This window comes from Silene latifolia, chromosome 9, assembly GCF_048544455.1.
Source record: "Silene latifolia isolate original U9 population chromosome 9, ASM4854445v1, whole genome shotgun sequence".
Lineage (NCBI taxonomy): Eukaryota > Viridiplantae > Streptophyta > Magnoliopsida > Caryophyllales > Caryophyllaceae > Silene > Silene latifolia.
This window is the reverse complement of record NC_133534.1, coordinates 218,417,968-218,443,896: the sequence shown is the minus strand read 5'-3', so window position 1 is coordinate 218,443,896 and position 25,929 is coordinate 218,417,968.

Sequence of the window (25,929 nt, the reverse complement as noted above, 5' to 3'; positions counted from 1 at the left end):
CTAATGAACAAGGACAAATGGTTCACACAACGAGTCACATGGACTAATGAACAAGTACAATTATTTAACACAACGACTCACAAGGACTAATGAACAAGGATAAATGGTTTACACAACGATTCACGTGGACTCATGAATAAGTACTATTGTTTAACACAACGAGTCACAAGGACTAATGAACAAGGACAAATGATTCACACAACGAGTCACATGGACTATTGAACATGTACAATTGTTTTAACATAACGAGTCACAAGGATTAATGAACAAGGACAAATGGTTTATACAACGAGTCACAAGGACAAATGAACAAGAACAAATGGTTCACACAACGAGTCACATGGACTAATGAACAAGTACAATTGTTTAACACAACGACTCACAAGAATTAGTGAACAAGGACAAATGGTTTACACAACAAGTCACAAGGACTAATGAACAAGGACAAATGGTTCACACAACGAGTCACATGGACTAATGAACAAGTACAATTATTTAACACAACGACTCACAAGGACTAATGAACAAGGATAAATGGTTTACACAACGAGTCACATGGACTAATGAACAAGGACAAGTGGTTCACACAACGATTCACAAGGACTAATGAATAAGTACAATTGTTTAACAAAACGAGTCACAAGGACAAATGAACAAGGAGAAATGGTTCACACAACGAGTCACATGGACTAATGAACAAGTACAATTGTTTAACACAACGACTCACAAGGATTAATGAACAAGGACAAATGGTTTACACAACGAGTCACAAGGACTAATGAACAAGGACAAATGGTTTACACAACGAGTCACAAGGACTAATGAACAAGGATAAATGGTTGACACAAAGAGTCACATGGACTAATGAACAAGTTCAATTGTTTAACAGAACGACTCACAAGGACTAATGAACAAGGATAAATGGTTTAACACAACGAGTCACAAGTGCTAATGAACAAGGACAAATGGTTCACACAACGAGTCACATGGACTAATGAACAAGTACAATTGTTTTAACATAACGAGTCACAAGGATTAATGAATAAGGACAAATGGTTTAAACAACGAGTCACAAGGACTAATGACCAAGGACAAATGGTTCACACAACGAGTCACATGGACTAATGAACAAGTACAATTGTTTAACACAACGACTCACAAGGACTAATGAACAAGGACAAGTGGTTCACACAACGACTCACATGGACTAATGAACAAGGATAAATGGTTTACACAACGAGTCACAAGGACTAATGAACAAGGACAAATGGTTCACACAACGAATCACATAAACTAATGAACAAGTACAATTGTTTTAACACAACGAGTCACAAGTATTAATGAACTAGGACAAATGGTTTTCACAACGAGTCACAAGGACTAATGAACAAGACTAATGGTTCACACAACGAGTCACATGGATTAATGAACAAGTACAATTGTTTAACAGAACGACTCACAAGGACTAATGAACAAGGATAAATGGTTTACACAACGAGTCACAAGGACTAATGAAAAAGGACAAATGGTTCACACAACGAGTCACATGGACTAATGAACAAGTACAATTGTTTAACACAACGAGTCACAAGTGCTAATGAACAAGGACAAATGGTTTACACAACGAGTCACATGGACTACTGAAGAAGTACAATTGTTTTAAGACAACGAGTCACAAGGATTAATGAACAAGGAGAAATGGTTTAAACAACGAGTCACAAGGACAAATGAACAAGGACAAATGGTTCACACAACGAGTCACATGGACTATTGAACATGTACAATTGTTTTAACATAACGAGTCACAAGGATTAATGAATAAGGACAAATGGTTTAAACAACGAGTCACAAGGACTAATGACCAAGGACAAATGGTTCACACAACGAGTCACATGGACTAATGAACAAGTACAATTGTTTAACACAACGACTCACAAGGACTAATGAACAAGGACAAGTGGTTCACACAACGACTCACATGGACTAATGAACAAGGATAAATGGTTTACACAACGAGTCACAAGGACTAATGAACAAGGACAAATGGTTCACACAACGAATCACATAAACTAATGAACAAGTACAATTGTTTTAACACAACGAGTCACAAGTATTAATGAACTAGGACAAATGGTTTTCACAACGAGTCACAAGGACTAATGAACAAGACTAATGGTTCACACAACGAGTCACATGGATTAATGAACAAGTACAATTGTTTAACAGAACGACTCACAAGGACTAATGAACAAGGATAAATGGTTTACACAACGAGTCACAAGGACTAATGAAAAAGGACAAATGGTTCACACAACGAGTCACATGGTCTAATGAACAAGTACAATTGTTTAACACAACGAGTCACAAGTGCTAATGAACAAGGACAAATGGTTTACACAACGAGTCACATGGACTACTGAAGAAGTACAATTGTTTTAAGACAACGAGTCACAAGGATTAATGAACAAGGAGAAATGGTTTAAACAACGAGTCACAAGGACAAATGAACAAGGACAAATGGTTCACACAACGAGTCACATGGACTATTGAACATGTACAATTGTTTTAACATAACGAGTCACAAGGATTAATGAACAAGGACAAATGGTTTAAACAACGAGTCACAAGGACAAATGAACAAGAACAAATGGTTCACACAACGAGTCACATGGACTAATGAACAAGTACAATTGTTTAACACAACGACTCACAACGACTAATGAACAAGGATAAATGGTTTACACAACGAGTCACATGGACTAATGAACAAGGACAAGTGGTTCACACAACGATTCACGTGGACTCATGAATAAGTACAATTGTTTAACACAACGAGTCACAAGGACAAATGATTCACACAACGAGTCACATGGACTATTGAACATGTACAATTGTTTTAACATAACGAGTCACAAGGATTAATGAACAAGGACAAATGGTTTAAACAACGAGTCACAAGGACAAATGAACAAGAACAAATGGTTCACACAACGAGTCACATGGACTAATGAACAAGTACAATTGTTTAACACAACGACTCACAAGAATTAGTGAACAAGGACAAATGGTTTACACAACAAGTCACAAGGACTAATGAACAAGGACAAATGGTTCACACAACGAGTCACATGGACTAATGAACAAGTACAATTATTTAACACAACGACTCACAAGGACTAATGAACAAGGATAAATGGTTTACACAACGATTCACGTGGACTCATGAATAAGTACTATTGTTTAACACAACGAGTCACAAGGACTAATGAACAAGGACAAATGATTCACACAACGAGTCACATGGACTATTGAACATGTACAATTGTTTTAACATAACGAGTCACAAGGATTAATGAACAAGGACAAATGGTTTATACAACGAGTCACAAGGACAAATGAACAAGAACAAATGGTTCACACAACGAGTCACATGGACTAATGAACAAGTACAATTGTTTAACACAACGACTCACAAGAATTAGTGAACAAGGACAAATGGTTTACACAACAAGTCACAAGGACTAATGAACAAGGACAAATGGTTCACACAACGAGTCACATGGACTAATGAACAAGTACAATTATTTAACACAACGACTCACAAGGACTAATGAACAAGGATAAATGGTTTACACAACGAGTCACATGGACTAATGAACAAGGACAAGTGGTTCACACAACGATTCACAAGGACTAATGAATAAGTACAATTGTTTAACAAAACGAGTCACAAGGACAAATGAACAAGGAGAAATGGTTCACACAACGAGTCACATGGACTAATGAACAAGTACAATTGTTTAACACAACGACTCACAAGGATTAATGAACAAGGACAAATGGTTTACACAACGAGTCACAAGGACTAATGAACAAGGACAAATGGTTTACACAACGAGTCACAAGGACTAATGAACAAGGATAAATGGTTGACACAAAGAGTCACATGGACTAATGAACAAGTTCAATTGTTTAACAGAACGACTCACAAGGACTAATGAACAAGGATAAATGGTTTAACATAACGAGTCACAAGTGCTAATGAACAAGGACAAATGGTTCACACAACGAGTCACATGGACTAATGAACAAGTACAATTGTTTTAACATAACGAGTCACAAGGATTAATGAATAAGGACAAATGGTTTAAACAACGAGTCACAAGGACTAATGACCAAGGACAAATGGTTCACACAACGAGTCACATGGACTAATGAACAAGTACAATTGTTTAACACAACGACTCACAAGGACTAATGAACAAGGACAAGTGGTTCACACAACGACTCACATGGACTAATGAACAAGGATAAATGGTTTACACAACGAGTCACAAGGACTAATGAACAAGGACAAATGGTTCACACAACGAATCACATAAACTAATGAACAAGTACAATTGTTTTAACACAACGAGTCACAAGTATTAATGAACTAGGACAAATGGTTTTCACAACGAGTCACAAGGACTAATGAACAAGACTAATGGTTCACACAACGAGTCACATGGATTAATGAACAAGTACAATTGTTTAACAGAACGACTCACAAGGACTAATGAACAAGGATAAATGGTTTACACAACGAGTCACAAGGACTAATGAAAAAGGACAAATGGTTCACACAACGAGTCACATGGACTAATGAACAAGTACAATTGTTTAACACAACGAGTCACAAGTGCTAATGAACAAGGACAAATGGTTTACACAACGAGTCACATGGACTACTGAAGAAGTACAATTGTTTTAAGACAACGAGTCACAAGGATTAATGAACAAGGAGAAATGGTTTAAACAACGAGTCACAAGGACAAATGAACAAGGACAAATGGTTCACACAACGAGTCACATGGACTATTGAACATGTACAATTGTTTTAACATAACGAGTCACAAGGATTAATGAACAAGGACAAATGGTTTAAACAACGAGTCACAAGGACAAATGAACAAGAACAAATGGTTCACACAACGAGTCACATGGACTAATGAACAAGTACAATTGTTTAACACAACGACTCACAACGACTAATGAACAAGGATAAATGGTTTACACAACGAGTCACATGGACTAATGAACAAGGACAAGTGGTTCACACAACGATTCACGTGGACTCATGAATAAGTACAATTGTTTAACACAACGAGTCACAAGGACTAATGAACAAGGACAAATGATTCACACAACGAGTCACATGGACTATTGAACATGTACAATTGTTTTAACATAACGAGTCACAAGGATTAATGAACAAGGACAAATGGTTTAAACAACGAGTCACAAGGACAAATGAACAAGAACAAATGGTTCACACAACGAGTCACATGGACTAATGAACAAGTACAATTGTTTAACACAACGACTCACAAGAATTAGTGAACAAGGACAAATGGTTTACACAACAAGTCACAAGGACTAATGAACAAGGACAAATGGTTCACACAACGAATCACATAAACTAATGAACAAGTACAATTGTTTTAACACAACGAGTCACAAGTATTAATGAACTAGGACAAATGGTTTTCACAACGAGTCACAAGGACTAATGAACAAGACTAATGGTTCACACAACGAGTCACATGGATTAATGAACAAGTACAATTGTTTAACAGAACGACTCACAAGGACTAATGAACAAGGATAAATGGTTTACACAACGAGTCACAAGGACTAATGAAAAAGGACAAATGGTTCACACAACGAGTCACATGGACTAATGAACAAGTACAATTGTTTAACACAACGAGTCACAAGTGCTAATGAACAAGGACAAATGGTTTACACAACGAGTCACATGGACTACTGAAGAAGTACAATTGTTTTAAGACAACGAGTCACAAGGATTAATGAACAAGGAGAAATGGTTTAAACAACGAGTCACAAGGACAAATGAACAAGGACAAATGGTTCACACAACGAGTCACATGGACTATTGAACATGTACAATTGTTTTAACATAACGAGTCACAAGGATTAATGAACAAGGACAAATGGTTTAAACAACGAGTCACAAGGACAAATGAACAAGAACAAATGGTTCACACAACGAGTCACATGGACTAATGAACAAGTACAATTGTTTAACACAACGACTCACAACGACTAATGAACAAGGATAAATGGTTTACACAACGAGTCACATGGACTAATGAACAAGGACAAGTGGTTCACACAACGATTCACGTGGACTCATGAATAAGTACAATTGTTTAACACAACGAGTCACAAGGACTAATGAACAAGGACAAATGATTCACACAACGAGTCACATGGACTATTGAACATGTACAATTGTTTTAACATAACGAGTCACAAGGATTAATGAACAAGGACAAATGGTTTAAACAACGAGTCACAAGGACAAATGAACAAGAACAAATGGTTCACACAACGAGTCACATGGACTAATGAACAAGTACAATTGTTTAACACAACGACTCACAAGAATTAGTGAACAAGGACAAATGGTTTACACAACAAGTCACAAGGACTAATGAACAAGGACAAATGGTTCACACAACGAGTCACATGGACTAATGAACAAGTACAATTATTTAACACAACGACTCACAAGGACTAATGAACAAGGATAAATGGTTTACACAACGATTCACGTGGACTCATGAATAAGTACAATTGTTTAACACAACGAGTCACAAGGACTAATGAACAAGGACAAATGATTCACACAACGAGTCACATGGACTATTGAACATGTACAATTGTTTTAACATAACGAGTCACAAGGATTAATGAACAAGGACAAATGGTTTAAACAACGAGTCACAAGGACAAATGAATAAGAACAAATGGTTCACACAACGAGTCACATGGACTAATGATCAAGTACAATTGTTTAACACAACGACTCACAAGAATTAGTGAACAAGGACAAATGGTTTACACAACAAGTCACAAGGACTAATGAACAAGGACAAATGGTTCACACAACGAGTCACATGGACTAATGAACAAGTACAATTATTTAACACAACGACTCACAAGGACTAATGAACAAGGTAAATGGTTTACACAACGAGTCACATGGACTAATGAACAAGGACAAGTGGTTCACACAACGATTCACAAGGACTAATGAATAAGTACAATTGTTTAACAAAACGAGTCACAAGGACAAATGAACAAGGAGAAATGGTTCACACAACGAGTCACATGGACTAATGAACAAGTACAATTGTTTAACACAACGACTCACAAGGATTAATGAACAAGGACAAATGGTTTACACAACGAGTCACAAGGACTAATGAACAAGGACAAATGGTTTACACAACGAGTCACAAGGACTAATGAACAAGGATAAATGGTTGACACAAAGAGTCACATGGACTAATGAACAAGTTCAATTGTTTAACAGAACGACTCACAAGGACTAATGAACAAGGATAAATGGTTTAACACAACGAGTCACAAGTGCTAATGAACAAGGACAAATGGTTCACACAACGAGTCACATGGACTAATGAACAAGCACAATTGTTTTAACATAACGAGTCACAAGGATTAATGAATAAGGACAAATGGTTTAAACAACGAGTCACAAGGACTAATGACCAAGGACAAATGGTTCACACAACGAGTCACATGGACTAATGAACAAGTACAATTGTTTAACACAACGACTCACAAGGACTAATGAACAAGGACAAGTGGTTCACACAACGACTCACATGGACTAATGAACAAGGATAAATGGTTTACACAACGAGTCACAAGGACTAATGAACAAGGACAAATGGTTCACACAACGAATCACATAAACTAATGAACAAGTACAATTGTTTTAACACAACGAGTCACAAGTATTAATGAACTAGGACAAATGGTTTTCACAACGAGTCACAAGGACTAATGAACAAGACTAATGGTTCACACAACGAGTCACATGGATTAATGAACAAGTACAATTGTTTAACAGAACGACTCACAAGGACTAATGAACAAGGATAAATGGTTTACACAACGAGTCACAAGGACTAATGAAAAAGGACAAATGGTTCACACAACGAGTCACATGGACTAATGAACAAGTACAATTGTTTAACACAACGAGTCACAAGTGCTAATGAACAAGGACAAATGGTTTACACAACGAGTCACATGGACTACTGAAGAAGTACAATTGTTTTAAGACAACGAGTCACAAGGATTAATGAACAAGGAGAAATGGTTTAAACAACGAGTCACAAGGACAAATGAACAAGGACAAATGGTTCACACAACGAGTCACATGGACTATTGAACATGTACAATTGTTTTAACATAACGAGTCACAAGGATTAATGAACAAGGACAAATGGTTTAAACAACGAGTCACAAGGACAAATTAACAAGAACAAATGGTTCACACAACGAGTCACATGGACTAACGAACAAGTACAATTGTTTAACACAACGACTCACAACGACTAATGAACAAGGATAAATGGTTTACACAACGAGTCACATGGACTAATGAACAAGGACAAGTGGCTCACACAACGATTCACGTGGACTCATGAATAAGTACAATTGTTTAACACAACGAGTCACAAGGACTAATGAACAAGGACAAATGATTCACACAACGAGTCACATGGACTATTGAACATGTACAATTGTTTTAACATAACGAGTCACAAGGATTAATGAACAAGGACAAATGGTTTAAACAACGAGTCACAAGGACAAATGAACAAGAACAAATGGTTCACACAACGAGTCACATGGACTAATGAACAAGTACAATTGTTTAACACAACGACTCACAAGAATTAGTGAACAAGGACAAATGGTTTACACAACAAGTCACAAGGACTAATGAACAAGGACAAATGGTTCACACAACGAGTCACATGGACTAATGAACAAGTACAATTATTTAACACAACGACTCACAAGGACTAATGAACAAGGATAAATGGTTTACACAACGATTCACGTGGACTCATGAATAAGTACAATTGTTTAACACAACGAGTCACAAGGACTAATGAACAAGGACAAATGATTCACACAACGAGTCACATGGACTATTGAACATGGACAATTGTTTTAACATAACGAGTCACAAGGATTAATGAACAAGGACAAATGGTTTAAACAACGAGTCACAAGGACAAATGAACAAGAACAAATGGTTCACACAACGAGTCACATGGACTAATGAACAAGTACAATTGTTTAACACAACGACTCACAAGAATTAGTGAACAAGGACAAATGGTTTACACAACAAGTCACAAGGACTAATGAACAAGGACAAATGGTTCACACAACGAGTCACATGGACTAATGAACAAGTACAATTATTTAACACAACGACTCACAAGGACTAATGAACAAGGATAAATGGTTTACACAACGAGTCACATGGACTAATGAACAAGGACAAGTGGTTCACACAACGATTCACAAGGACTAATGAATAAGTACAATTGTTTAACAAAACGAGTCACAAGGACAAATGAACAAGGAGAAATGGTTCACACAACGAGTCACATGGACTAATGAACAAGTACAATTGTTTAACACAACGACTCACAAGGATTAATGAACAAGGACAAATGGTTTACACAACGAGTCACAAGGACTAATGAACAAGGACAAATGGTTTACACAACGAGTCACAAGGACTAATGAACAAGGATAAATGGTTGACACAAAGAGTCACATGGACTAATGAACAAGTTCAATTGTTTAACAGAACGACTCACAAGGACTAATGAACAAGGATAAATGGTTTAACACAACGAGTCACAAGTGCTAATGAACAAGGACAAATGGTTCACACAACGAGTCACATGGACTAATGAACAAGTACAATTGTTTTAACATAACGAGTCACAAGGATTAATGAATAAGGACAAATGGTTTAAACAACGAGTCACAAGGACTAATGACCAAGGACAAATGGTTCACACAACGAGTCACATGGACTAATGAACAAGTACAATTGTTTAACACAACGACTCACAAGGACTAATGAACAAGGACAAGTGGTTCACACAACGACTCACATGGACTAATGAACAAGGATAAATGGTTTACACAACGAGTCACAAGGACTAATGAACAAGGACAAATGGTTCACACAACGAATCACATAAACTAATGAACAAGTACAATTGTTTTAACACAACGAGTCACAAGTATTAATGAACTAGGACAAATGGTTTTCACAACGAGTCACAAGGACTAATGAACAAGACTAATGGTTCACACAACGAGTCACATGGATTAATGAACAAGTACAATTGTTTAACAGAACGACTCACAAGGACTAATGAACAAGGATAAATGGTTTACACAACGAGTCACAAGGACTAATGAAAAAGGACAAATGGTTCACACAACGAGTCACATGGACTAATGAACAAGTACAATTGTTTAACACAACGAGTCACAAGTGCTAATGAACAAGGACAAATGGTTTACACAACGAGTCACATGGACTACTGAAGAAGTACAATTGTTTTAAGACAACGAGTCACAAGGATTAATGAACAAGGAGAAATGGTTTAAACAACGAGTCACAAGGACAAATGAACAAGGACAAATGGTTCACACAACGAGTCACATGGACTATTGAACATGTACAATTGTTTTAACATAACGAGTCACAAGGATTAATGAATAAGGACAAATGGTTTAAACAACGAGTCACAAGGACTAATGACCAAGGACAAATGGTTCACACAACGAGTCACATGGACTAATGAACAAGTACAATTGTTTAACACAACGACTCACAAGGACTAATGAACAAGGACAAGTGGTTCACACAACGACTCACATGGACTAATGAACAAGGATAAATGGTTTACACAACGAGTCACAAGGACTAATGAACAAGGACAAATGGTTCACACAACGAATCACATAAACTAATGAACAAGTACAATTGTTTTAACACAACGAGTCACAAGTATTAATGAACTAGGACAAATGGTTTTCACAACGAGTCACAAGGACTAATGAACAAGACTAATGGTTCACACAACGAGTCACATGGATTAATGAACAAGTACAATTGTTTAACAGAACGACTCACAAGGACTAATGAACAAGGACAAATGGTTCACACAACGAGTCACATGGACTATTGAACATGTACAATTGTTTTAACATAACGAGTCACAAGGATTAATGAACAAGGACAAATGGTTTAAACAACGAGTCACAAGGACAAATGAACAAGAACAAATGGTTCACACAACGAGTCACATGGACTAATGAACAAGTACAATTGTTTAACACAACGACTCACAACGACTAATGAACAAGGATAAATGGTTTACACAACGAGTCACATGGACTAATGAACAAGGACAAGTGGTTCACACAACGATTCACGTGGACTCATGAATAAGTACAATTGTTTAACACAACGAGTCACAAGGACTAATGAACAAGGACAAATGATTCACACAACGAGTCACATGGACTATTGAACATGTACAATTGTTTTAACATAACGAGTCACAAGGATTAATGAACAAGGACAAATGGTTTAAACAACGAGTCACAAGGACAAATGAACAAGAACAAATGGTTCACACAACGAGTCACATGGACTAATGAACAAGTACAATTGTTTAACACAACGACTCACAAGAATTAGTGAACAAGGACAAATGGTTTACACAACAAGTCACAAGGACTAATGAACAAGGACAAATGGTTCACACAACGAGTCACATGGACTAATGAACAAGTACAATTATTTAACACAACGACTCACAAGGACTAATGAACAAGGATAAATGGTTTACACAACGATTCACGTGGACTCATGAATAAGTACAATTGTTTAACACAACGAGTCACAAGGACTAATGAACAAGGACAAATGATTCACACAACGAGTCACATGGACTATTGAACATGTACAATTGTTTTAACATAACGAGTCACAAGGATTAATGAACAAGGACAAATGGTTTAAACAACGAGTCACAAGGACAAATGAACAAGAACAAATGGTTCACACAACGAGTCACATGGACTAATGAACAAGTACAATTGTTTAACACAACGACTCACAAGAATTAGTGAACAAGGACAAATGGTTTACACAACAAGTCACAAGGACTAATGAACAAGGACAAATGGTTCACACAACGAGTCACATGGACTAATGAACAAGTACAATTATTTAACACAACGACTCACAAGGACTAATGAACAAGGATAGTAATGGTTTACACAACGAGTCACATGGACTAATGAACAAGGACAAGTGGTTCACACAACGATTCACAAGGACTAATGAATAAGTACAATTGTTTAACAAAACGAGTCACAAGGACAAATGAACAAGGAGAAATGGTTCACACAACGAGTCACATGGACTAATGAACAAGTACAATTGTTTAACACAACGACTCACAAGGATTAATGAACAAGGACAAATGGTTTACACAACGAGTCACAAGGACTAATGAACAAGGACAAATGGTTTACACAACGAGTCACAAGGACTAATGAACAAGGATAAATGGTTGACACAAAGAGTCACATGGACTAATGAACAAGTTCAATTGTTTAATGAGAACGACTCACAAGGACTAATGAACAAGGATAAATGGTTTAACACAACGAGTCACAAGTGCTAATGAACAAGGACAAATGGTTCACACAACGAGTCACATGGACTAATGAACAAGTACAATGGTTTTAACATAACGAGTCACAAGGATTAATGAATAAGGACAAATGGTTTAAACAACGAGTCACAAGGACTAATGACCAAGGACAAATGGTTCACACAACGAGTCACATGGACTAATGAACAAGTACAATTGTTTAACACAACGACTCACAAGGACTAATGAACAAGGACAAGTGGTTCACACAACGACTCACATGGACTAATGAACAAGGATAAATGGTTTACACAACGAGTCACAAGGACTAATGAACAAGGACAAATGGTTCACACAACGAATCACATAAACTAATGAACAAGTACAATTGTTTTAACACAACGAGTCACAAGTATTAATGAACTAGGACAAATGGTTTTCACAACGAGTCACAAGGACTAATGAACAAGACTAATGGTTCACACAACGAGTCACATGGATTAATGAACAAGTACAATTGTTTAACAGAACGACTCACAAGGACTAATGAACAAGGATAAATGGTTTACACAACGAGTCACAAGGACTAATGAAAAAGGACAAATGGTTCACACAACGAGTCACATGGACTAATGAACAAGTACAATTGTTTAACACAACGAGTCACAAGTGCTAATGAACAAGGACAAATGGTTTACACAACGAGTCACATGGACTACTGAAGAAGTACAATTGTTTTAAGACAACGAGTCACAAGGATTAATGAACAAGGAGAAATGGTTTAAACAACGAGTCACAAGGACAAATGATCAAGGACAAATGGTTCACACAACGAGTCACATGGACTATTGAACATGTACAATTGTTTTAACATAACGAGTCACAAGGATTAATGAACAAGGACAAATGGTTTAAACAACGAATCACAAGGACAAATGAACAAGAACAAATGGTTCACACAACGAGTCACATGGACTAATGAACAAGTACAATTGTTTAACACAACGACTCACAAGGATTAGTGAACAAGGACAAATGGTTTACACAACAAGTCACAAGGACTAATGAACAAGGACAAATGGTTCACACAACGAGTCACATGGACTAATGAACAAGTACAATTGTTTTAACATAACGAGTCACAAGGACTAATGAATAAGGACAAATGGTTTATACAACGAGTCACAAGGACTAATGACCAAGGACAAATGGTTCACACAACAAGTCACATGGACTAATGAACAAGTAAAATTGTTTAACAGAACGACTCACAAGGACTAATGAACAAGGATAAATGGTTTACACAACGAGTCACAAGGACTAATGAAAAAGGACAAATGGTTCACACAACGAGTCACATGGACTAATGAACAAGTACAATTGTTTAACACAACGAGTCACAAGTGCTAATGAAGAAGGACAAATGGTTCACACAACGAGTCACATGGACTAATGAACAAGTACAATTGTTTAACACAATGACTCACAAGGATTAATGAACAAGGACAAATGGTTTACACAACAAGTCACAAGGACTAATGAAGAAGGACAAATGGTTCACACAACGAGTCACATGGACTAATGAACAAGTACAATTATTTAACACAACGACTCACAAGGACTAATGAACAAGGATAAATGGTTTACACAACGAGTCACATGGATTAATGAACAAGTACAATTGTTTAACAGAACGACTCACAAGGACTAATGAACAAGGATAAATGGTTTACACAACGAGTCACAAGGACTAATGAAAAAGGACAAATGGTTCACACAACGAGTCACATGGACTAATGAACAAGTACAATTGTTTAACACAACGAGTCACAAGTGCTAATGAACAAGGACAAATGGTTCACACAACGAGTCACATGGACTATTGAAGAAGTACAATTGTTTTAAGACAACGAGTCACAAGGATTAATGAACAAGGAGAAATGGTTTAAACAACGAGTCACAAGGGCAAATGAACAAGGATAAATGGTTCACACAACGAGTCACATGAACTAATGAACAAGTACAATTGTTTAACAAAATGACTCACAAGGACTAATGAACAAGGATAAATGGTTTAACACAACGAGTCACAAGTGCTAATGAACAAGGACAAATGGTTCACACAACGAGTCACATGGACTAATGAACAAGTACAATTGTTTTAACATAACGAGTCACAAGGACTAATGAATAAGGACAAATGGTTTAAACAACGAGTCACAAGGACTAATGACCAAGGACAAATGGTTCACACAACAAGTCACATGGACTAATGAACAAGTACAATTGTTTAACACAACGACTCCCAAGGACTAATGAACAAGGACAAGTGGTTTACACAACGAGTCACATGGACTAATGAACAAGGATAAATGGTTTACACAACGAATCACAAGGACTAATGAACAAGGACAAATGGTTCACACAACGAGTCACATGGACTAATGAACAAGTACAATTATTTAACACAACGACTCACAAGGATTAATGAACAAGGACAAATGGTTTACACAACTAGTCACAAGGACTAATGAACAAGGATAAATGGTTGACACAACGAGTCACATGAACTAATGAACAAGTACAATTGTTTAACAAAATGGCTCACAAGGACTAATGAACAAGGATAAATGGTTTAACACAACGAGTCAGAAGTGCTTTTGAACAAGGACAAATGGTTCACACAACGAGTCACATGGACTAATGAACAAGTACAATTGTTTTAACATAACGAGTCACAAGGATTAATGAATAAGGACAAATGGTTTAGACAACGAGTCATAAGGACTAATGAACAAGGACAAATGGTTCACACAACAAGTCACATGGACTAATGAACAAGTACAATTGTTTTAACATAACGAGTCAATAGGATTAATGAATAAGGACAAATGGTTTAAACCATGAGTCACAAGGACTAATGAACAAGGACAAATGGTTAACACAACGAGTCAGATGGACTAATGAACAAGTACAATTGTTTAACCCAACGACTCACAAGAACTAATGAACAAGGATAAATGGTTTACACAACGAGTCACATGGACTAATGAACAAGGACAAGTGGTTCACACAACGATTCACGTGGATTAATGAATAAGTATAACTGTTTAACACAACGAGTAACAAGGACAAATGAACAAGGACAAATGGTTCACCCAACGAGTCACATTTATTAATAAATAAGGATAAATGGTTCACACAACGAGTCACAAGGGCTAATAAACAAGGACAAATGGTTCACATAACGAGTCACATAGACTAATTAACAAGTACAATTGTTTTAACACAAGAATTAATGAACAAGGACAAATGGTTTACACAACGAGTGACAAGGACTAACGAACAAGGACAATTGGTTCACACAACGAGTCACATGGACTAATGAACAAGTACAATTGTTTAACACAACAAGACACAAGGACTAATGAACAAGGACAAATGGTTCAGACAACGAGTCACATGGACTAATTAACAAGTACAATTGTTTTAACACAATGAGTCACAAGGACTAATGAACAAGGATAAATGGTTTACACAACGAGTCACAAGGACTAATGAACAAGGACAAATGATTCACATAACGAGTCACAGGGACTATTGAAGAAGTACAATTGTTTTAACACAACGAGTCACAAGGATTAATGAACAAGGAGAAATGGTTTAAACAACGAGTCACAAGGACAAATGAACAAGGATAAATGGTTCACACAACGAGTCACATGGACTAATGAACAAGTACAATTGTTTAACACAACGACTCACAAGGGTTAATGAACAAGGACAAATGGTTTACACAACAAGTCACAAGGACAAATGAACAAGGACAAATGGTTCACACAACGAGTCAGATGGACTAATGAACAAGTACAATTATTTAACACAACGACTCACAAGGACTAATGAACAAGGATAAATGGTTCACACAACAAGTCACATGGACTAATGAACAAGGACAAGTGGTTCACACAACGATTCACGTGGACTAATGAATAACTACAATTGTTTAACACAACGAGTCACGAGGACTAATGAAGAAGGACAAATGGTTCACACAACGAGTCACATTTATTAATAAACAAGGACAAATGGTTCACACAACGAGTCACAAGGGCTAATGAACAAGGACAAATGGTTCACACAATGAGTCAGATGGACTAATTAACAAGTACAATTATTTTAAAACAAGGATTAATGAACAAGGACAAATGGTTTACACAACGAGTCACAAGGACTAACGAACAAGGACAAATGGTTCACACAACGAGTCACATGGACTAATGAACAAGTACATTTGTTTAACACAACGGCACATAGATTAATGAACAAGGACAAATGGTTTAAACAACGAGTCACAAGGACAAATGAACAAGGACAAATGGTTCACACAACGAGTCACATGGACTAATGAACAAGTACAATTGTTTAACACAACGACTCACAAGGATTAATGAACAAGGACAAATGGTTTACACAACGAGTCACAAGGACTAATGAACAAGGAGAAATGGTTGACTCAACGAGTCACATGGACTAATGAACAAGTACAATTGTTTAACAGAACGACTCACAAGGACTAACGAACAAGGATAAATGGTTTAACACAACGAGTCACAAGTGCTAATGAACAAGGACAAATGGTTCACACAACGAGTCACATGGACTAATTAACAAGTACAATTGGTTTAACACAAGGATTAATGAACAAGGACAAATTGTTTACTCAACGAGTGACAAAGACTAACGAACAAGGACAATTGGTTCACACAACGAGTCACATGGACTAATGAACAAGTACAATTGTTTAACACAACAAGACACAAGGACTAATGAACAAGGACAAATGGTTCAGACAACGAGTCACATGAACTAATTAACAAGTACAATTGTTTTAACACAACGAGTCACAAGGACTAATGAACAAGGATATATGGTTTACACAATGAGTCACAAGGACTAATGAACAAGGACAAATGGTTCACACAACGAGTCACATGGACTAATGAACAAGTACAATTATTTAACACAACGACTCACAAGGATTAATGAACAAGGACAAATGGTTTACACAACGAGTCACAAGGACTAATGAACAAGGAGAAATGGTTGACTCAACGAGTCACATGGACTAATGAACAAGTACAATTGTTTAACAGAACGACTCACAAGGACTAACGAACAAGGATAAATGGTTTAACACAACGAGTCACAAGTGCTAATGAACAAGGACAAATGGTTCACACAACGAGTCACATGGACTAATGAACAAGTACAATTGTTTTAACATAACGAGTCACAAGGATTAATGAATAAGGACAAATGGTTTAGACAACGAGTCATAAGGACTAATGAACAAGGACAAATGGTTTAAACCATGAGTCACAAGGACTAATGAACAAGGACAAATGGTTCACACAACGAGTCAGATGGACTAATGAACAAGTACAATTGTTTAACCCAACTGAAAGAAATGTAGATTCATAAACATATTAACATACTCATATATGTCTAAACTAATTTGTCATAAAATTAAAACGGATCTTATGCATGCAAACAATAATATAAATAGAGGAGAAATCATGTCCTTACATAGTAGATTTCGGCTATTAAGGCACAAGAGAGATCACCTTTCTCTTCTTGTTCTTGAGCTTTTCCAATGGAAGAATAAAGATCTAAGTGTAAGATCTCTCCCTATGTATTATACCCAAGGCTCCTCTTAATATAATTAATATTACAAATACTAGTTATAATATTAATCAAAGGTAGAAAATTGAACCAAAACTTTTATAAAACACTTATTTGTTTCGGTTTTTAAGAGAGAAGAAGAGAGGATTTTCTTCTCACTAGAACTCTATTTTGGATGAGTGAATTAGAATGAATAATAATCTACAACATTTTGTATATTATTGGGTAAAATTATAGAAAAACAATGATCATTTTTGCTTCCCCAAAACCGTGTAAGAGGAGGGCAATAGGGGAGCCAATGCATGGAGAAATTGTTCTTCACAAGGAACAATAGGCTTGCATGGCTAGGTTTGCTTTTAATCATTGTGTTTTCCACTAATTACAAACAACTTATAATTAGCTTAAATCCTTCTTATTTTCGGCCCACTCTATAATATGGATTCCATATTATTTTTTTTTGTCAATTGTCTATATGTTACATGTCACATGTCACATATATTTGTTATGTATTTTTAACATATTAAAAATCAACGTATTAATAAAAATACGTCACATACAAAAATTGACTTAGTAATTTCATAATTACTTATGCCAAAAATTTTACCAATTTATAAATCACAATTGATTGTATTTATAACAATTCATTCAATTTAATTGTTACATTAAACAATTATTTCATCCGAGTAATTATACAATTTAATTACTCAGACCGTATCTCATTTAATCACATTTCAATATGATACGTAAATTTTACTTCCAAAATTGTCCGTCAATTTTCAAGTAATTTAATTAACTCGTAACATTATACGATTAATTAAATAATCAATTAAGAGTGTTGCCCTTTAGGTATGACCTAGGGGTCAACTGATCACCACCGTCACACGACAAGAATGTCAAACTCTAGTCAGCCAATCATTACCGATATATGTTGACCAGTTGACAGTAACAATATTACTTCCCAATTGTATTCATTTTAATGAGACTTAAACATGTGATCATCATGATCAACAGTCGTGATCGCATTATTGTCGGAGGACACATATTCCAACAATCTCCCACTTGTCCTCGACAAGTGTGCGTCACCAATTCTCTTGTCCTATTACTATCCCCCACTCAATGCAAGGTGTCTTTCAGGTCGTACTTGCAAGTGATCATATCGAGAGTGGTTTCCTCGATCGGAGAATAAGCGATTGACCGGATTTATCCACTCGGATACTTTCCGAGCGTGGCCATGCATTTCCAGTTCATTACTCCTCAAGTGGCCCTGAGATATTGTTATAACCCTGACTAGGGGTGGACAATTCCTATCGCACTCATTCCCTTCGACTAGCCACAACCATCATAACCCAAAATATGCCCATTTGACCCCATTTACGAAAGTCGTAGTAACACAAATCAAAGTTAATCTGAAACTGTGCCATCTTAGGCGAATAGTCTTTAGTCAAAAGAATCGACTCATTTGAATACTATAGTAGCTCTCGCCACGACCAGGCTATATAAATTTGCCAGAACTCTATAAGCGGTCATTAGGCCCGACAAAATGTTCCTAACAGTCTGCCTATGTGATCAACTAGTCATCTCACATGACTGTATGGCACTTGAACTTGCCATCAATCGCCTCACACTTTAGTCACTTCGAGACGTCACCTCATATAAGTAACTATGGGCAAAAACAATGTTAATCCATGTTCACTTTAACGGGGTTCAATTGTCTCTACAACCCGTTTGGATATAACAATGTTCAAGGTGAGTTAATAATAACTCAAACGACAAGTGTCGACATCACACCCGGGTAGTCAATATCATATTACAACCTTGTGATGTTTATCATAAGTGTAAACACTTATTGATTGCAATAGAAGTTTAACATCCCATGTGTCCACGTGCTCAAACTTCTTACACTTGCAATTTCCTTCACATTCATGTTCTCATACCATGAATTTTACCAAGTACACATCAAGGTTCTCGACCTTGGTTTTGGTTCTTTAACTTGAAAGAACTTTCTTATCGATCATCTCATAACGAACGAATTTGCGATGAATAATACAACTTGTACCGATCAAGTATTCCATCCACACACAATGCACTAGGTATATGTTTTGTAGAATCTTGTAATAGTTGACAAGATTATTAGCTTAGTACTTCTCACAAGTCCTAGCTTAACTAGGAAAGATTATCTTTGAATAACTTCTTATTCAACCAACCATCTTTCCAAAACTTCTCATTTCTCTTTCTAGCTCGAAAGTTTTAGGATTCTCATAAATCCTCATATGTGCTCGGATTTTCTACAGTATGTGCAACCTCTTAACACACAATGGAACATTCCGTCAATCACCGAAATCGCTCATCGGATTCTACTCGAGAATTCATGACGTTTCTCTTATGGCTCACCAACCAATCATCATGCTCTTATGCAAATGATTCAAAATTGGACATGTACATGATTATTCTAATGGCGGAAACATTAGTTACTAATAATCATGAGATCAACCGTTCTCAGGTTCAATGAACTACCATGACTGCTAATGGTAATCCCATTTTCATTCATATGAATAACCTATGTGAATGTTGATGTGATGTGTATTTCTTAATACTAATCCAACATCTCTTGATGTAATTGGATTCATCATTGTCCATTTTCATCCAGAATTGAAAACTCAAAAGCTTCTTCATGAAAGAAGGTATTAGCTCGTCATTCTTTAATGAGTGATGAGTTGTAAAAATTCAAAGGATGATAGCTCCCACTAAATTCCATGTCTTCACATGAGAATTTCCTAACTCCCACTCAATTCTACACATTTCGAAATTGACTTCTCAATCGAAATTTGTCAAGAATATAAATATAAATTGCTTTGCCAAGTTACTAGGATAAAACCATATATGTTCCCATCATATCCTTTCAAAATGCCTATTTTGAAGTGGTCTTATCTCAACCTTACGGAAAGAGATTTTAAATCTCCAACACACTCATGTCATAATGATGTGTAGTAATGTCATTTTTGAATATAAACAATATTTAGAACACGTCCTTCACAAATACCCTTTTGGAAGGAAATTTAACCATTTCATAGGGAGGTTAAGCAATGACATTTGTATGGTTTAACTTTTAGCAATTGAGGATATCGGTATATCAAATCTTTGCAACTTAATCTTGATTATAACTAGTATGTTACTTTGATTCATTTAGGCTCTTAAGTAAAACTCATGATTGAAACTATTTGTCAAATGCTTCATAAACATAGTCAAAAACTCGTTAAGACTTTTCATTAGTCATTTTTCTTCCAAAACTTTCTTTTGGTCTCCTCGTGTAGTTATCTTAAGAAAATTCTCTTATGATTACTACACTTGGTCTCTTTAGTCATATAGAACTAACTTGAGACCATAGATCTCATCTATTCGGTATACTATGTAATTAGATATACCTTCATTCAAATCATTCTCTCTTGCGTAGATCTTCATTTACACAAGTACACAATTTTAATCTTGTCTTGTGTGTTGTGTTCCTCATTTTTCTCCCACTCTATCTTTAGAATAAATACACTAATCATTCAAAGATAGCATATGAGACACAAATTAATGATGTTGAATTATAAGGAGAACTACCTCATAGGTAGACTAATTGTCATTTAATTCATATGTGTACTTGGTGATTGACATACCTTAAGAGAGTTCATAGACTCAAAATTACTTTATAAATGATCATACACAAGCCTTAAGCATGTGGACATATAATGAAACCCGTCATTATAATTGTCTATTGGATCACGTTTAAGTGAATAATCTTATGTTTCAAAACGCAAGCATTTAAAGATGAAATTTTAGAACATAAAGGATAAATGATAAAACGGGTGACTTGGGTTGCAAACCAAGTCACTATCATCCAAAATACAAACCATTATCCAAAATACCTTTCCATGTCGAACACGGAAACTTAAAGTTCTAAAAATTCAAAACATAACTTAAAATAAGACAATGAAAAACAAAGCTCCATAAAAGCTATCCTTAGCTTCTTCATGGTTTCTTATGCTTGCTTTTCTTTTCCTTTGTCTTTGCTTGGTGGCGGCCCTATTTACAATAAAAAGGGAGATACATTATCACAACTTTGCATCATAATACCATAGTTGAATTTAGAAACATAAAAGAAGGTTAGTCATTTACCTCCTGGAGTGATCTTTCAGACTTTGATATCACCAAGGTATTTGGAACAATTTCTTTTCCAATGACCCATGCCATTACAATAATGGCATTTATCAAGAGGACCCTTCTTGACTTTGGAGGTGCTAGCTTCACAAGACTTAGCTTTGGTGAATGTGGGAGCTTGCTTCTTGCCCTTTCTCCCATTCTTCTTGAACTTCCCCTTACTCTTTGTGCTTATGTTAAGCACATCCTTGGGAGGGTTCACATTTAACCCCATGTCCCTCTCGGCTTGCACAAGTAACTTGTGCAACTCCTCAAGAGATACGTCCTTGTCTTGCATGTTGAAATTCACCCGGAATTGCACATATGCCTTGACTTTGGACAAGGAGTGTAGAATCCTATCTACGATGAGTTCTTTGGGGATTTCAACCTTTTGAATTTTCAAGGTCTCGACAAGCTCCATGAGTTTGAGCACATGAGGGCTAACCTTTTGGCCCTCTTTGAAGTCGAGATCAAAGAATGCCGCGGCCGCCTCATATTGGACGATCCGCGGAGTTTGTGAAAACATGGTCACAAGTTTGGAGTAAATCTCATTAGCATTGCCCATTTTGAAGGCTCTCCTTTGGAGTTCCGCCTCCATCGCAAATATTAATACATTTTTCATTGCGGCGGACTCCTTTTGGTAAGCCTCATAGGCTTCCCTAGTGGCCGCGGTGGACCTAGTGGAGGGTTCGGGTGGAGAGGCCTCGGTAAGGTAACGAAGCTTGTCGTCACCCTCGGCGGCTAATTTGAGTTGGGCATCCCACTCGGAGAAATTTAACCCATTCTTTTCAAGTTTACATCGATCCATAAAGGATCGGAGCCAAGATGAAGTAGCGAGTGGTGTAGCATTAGGAGTTGGTGTTGCCATTTGTTATGAATAAGAAGTGGTCTACAAAACAAAATATAAGGAGTAAAACATTTGTCGTTTTAATAATACTCGTAAAAAGTATGACTTAAACAAGTTATATGCATTTTTCTAGTGACCTCTACCCAACTAGAATAAATGATTCCAAGACCCAAATTCATATCGACTTAGGCACGGGGTAGCCGATGAAACCCTCATCAATATAACTCGGTGGATTAACCTTTTAATCGATTCTACTTTTAGAACTCTTGGTCGATAAAATTACTCTAATATTTATCTATAGCCCAAAACACATCAACAAGGGCACGGGGTAGCCGATGAAACCCTTATCAATTACTTTTGTTGAGTTCAATCCAAATTTCGAATAAATGTGTCCATTATCCAAACCCATATTAATTTAGGCACGGGGTAGCCGATGAAACCCTCATCAACATGAATTCGGTGGATTAGACATTTATCACCCACTTCCCCTACGTAACAAGGTTTGTACCCCGGGGTAGCCGAGTGCACTCCCTCGCGAAATAGGTTTTCATGGTTTCTACTATTTGGTAAGGCTATGTCTCAATTAGTTGTTTTAGCGAGAGGTCATGTCAATTTATTATCTATCACGTTTTAAGTGAACTAAAGCGGTGAACTACGATAATTCGAATTGACACGGTCGAAAAAACTCGATAAAATAACAATGCATGTTTAGTTATGGCGATTTAGCGATGCATGTGACATAAAATAAAATGCAAGCATAAAGATAAATAAATCCTAGTATGGCCTTTCCTAAAATAGAAAAACTATTAATCTATTACATATTCGGAAACCAACTCCATTGGTCCCTTGAACTTCGGTTGTGGCACACATCTCGAGGTAACATCGTCTTTATGTATCGCCATTCTTGAAGAAATCCGTCTTTTGGAACTCCGGAATGAATAAAATTACATAATAAATTACATAATTTCCTATTTATACATTTGTAACTAAAATAAAATAAATCTATTAAATTACAAAACGGTGATACGAGATCACAATAAAAATTACAACCGAATCGATATTCCCATACATTTCGGGAAATATCAATTAAAATCTAAGGCCATACTAAGTAAAATTACATAATTCAAAATTACATAAATTAAAATTATGACAATCATAAAGAAAAATGCAGCATTATAATATGTATGAACATTCTCAATTTTATGCTAAATCGCCTTTAATTAGCCAATATCGTATATTACTCGGTTTTTACGGATTTGCGTGATTTCAACATTTTATAATCACAAAAATACATAAACTCATATTTATGCATAATTTAATTACCCTAACCTCTTAGGACTCAAAATATAGTCTTCACTAATAATTTGACCATAATTAACTTTTATTTACAAAATTGTTCATAAATGGACCAAAAATTACAAAAATAAGCTATTAGACTTCAAATAAATAACAAAATTTCAAATAAATTCAAAATTTGAAATTTAAATTCATGAACATTCTGGAAAAAAAAAATCCATGACACTCATAATGTTCAAAATCTTAGGTTAAAAATTTCGAAATTTTTCCGGAAAAACAATGTTGCGGTTTATCGATTTTTAATTAAAATAATCATAAAAATATGGAAAAATTATTTTCATTAACTTTTCAATTTTAGATCTGAAAAATATAATAAAATGCAACATTAGACGTTTTTCCTAAGTCATAGATTATGTTTTATTAATTTTTCACTAATAATGTCACTATTTATGCTATTTTTCTTCAAAAAATCATAAATCATGCTAAAAGACTTCTTTATAGCCAATTATTTTACACACATCTTGTAAAATTGCATGTGACAACATATTAATTTTCTATGACTAGATTCGAAATTTAACTCATATTAACCTATTTTTCTCTTAAATCCGAATTTAATAATGAAAAATTCATTTTTCGAGCATAACAAGTCCAAAAATTATGAAAATTTGCAGGTTATCTCAAAATAATATATGTAACAACATATCCAAAAACCAACTTAAAATTCGAAGTATAGCTAATTTTCGACCAAAAATGACATTTTTACTCATAAAATCACATTTAAATGTCATTATTGTAAATTATGAACAATAAAAATCCGAAAAATTAACCAAAATATCCTAAAACACTTTAGGACCAGAAATATTAACATGCATGTAATAATTTCGTGATATATCATAATAACACAAATTTTACAAGTTTTATTTGTTATTCATATAACTCGGAAAAACTTTTAACCAATTTGCATGCAAACAACCGTGGCTCTTGATACCAATTGAAAGAAATGTAGATTCATAAACATATTAACATACTCATATATGTCTAAACTAATTTGTCATAAAATTAAAACGAGTTAATGAACAAGGACAAATTGTTTACACAACGAGTGACAAGGACTAACGAACAAGGACAATTGGTTCACACAACGAGTCACATGGACTAATGAACAAGTACAATTGTTTAACACAACAAGACACAAGGACTAATGAACAAGGACAAATGGTTCAGACAACGAGTCACATGGACTAATTAACAAGTACAATTGTTTTAACACAACGAGTCACAAGGACTAATGAACAAGGATAAATGGTTTACACAATGAGTCACAAGGAC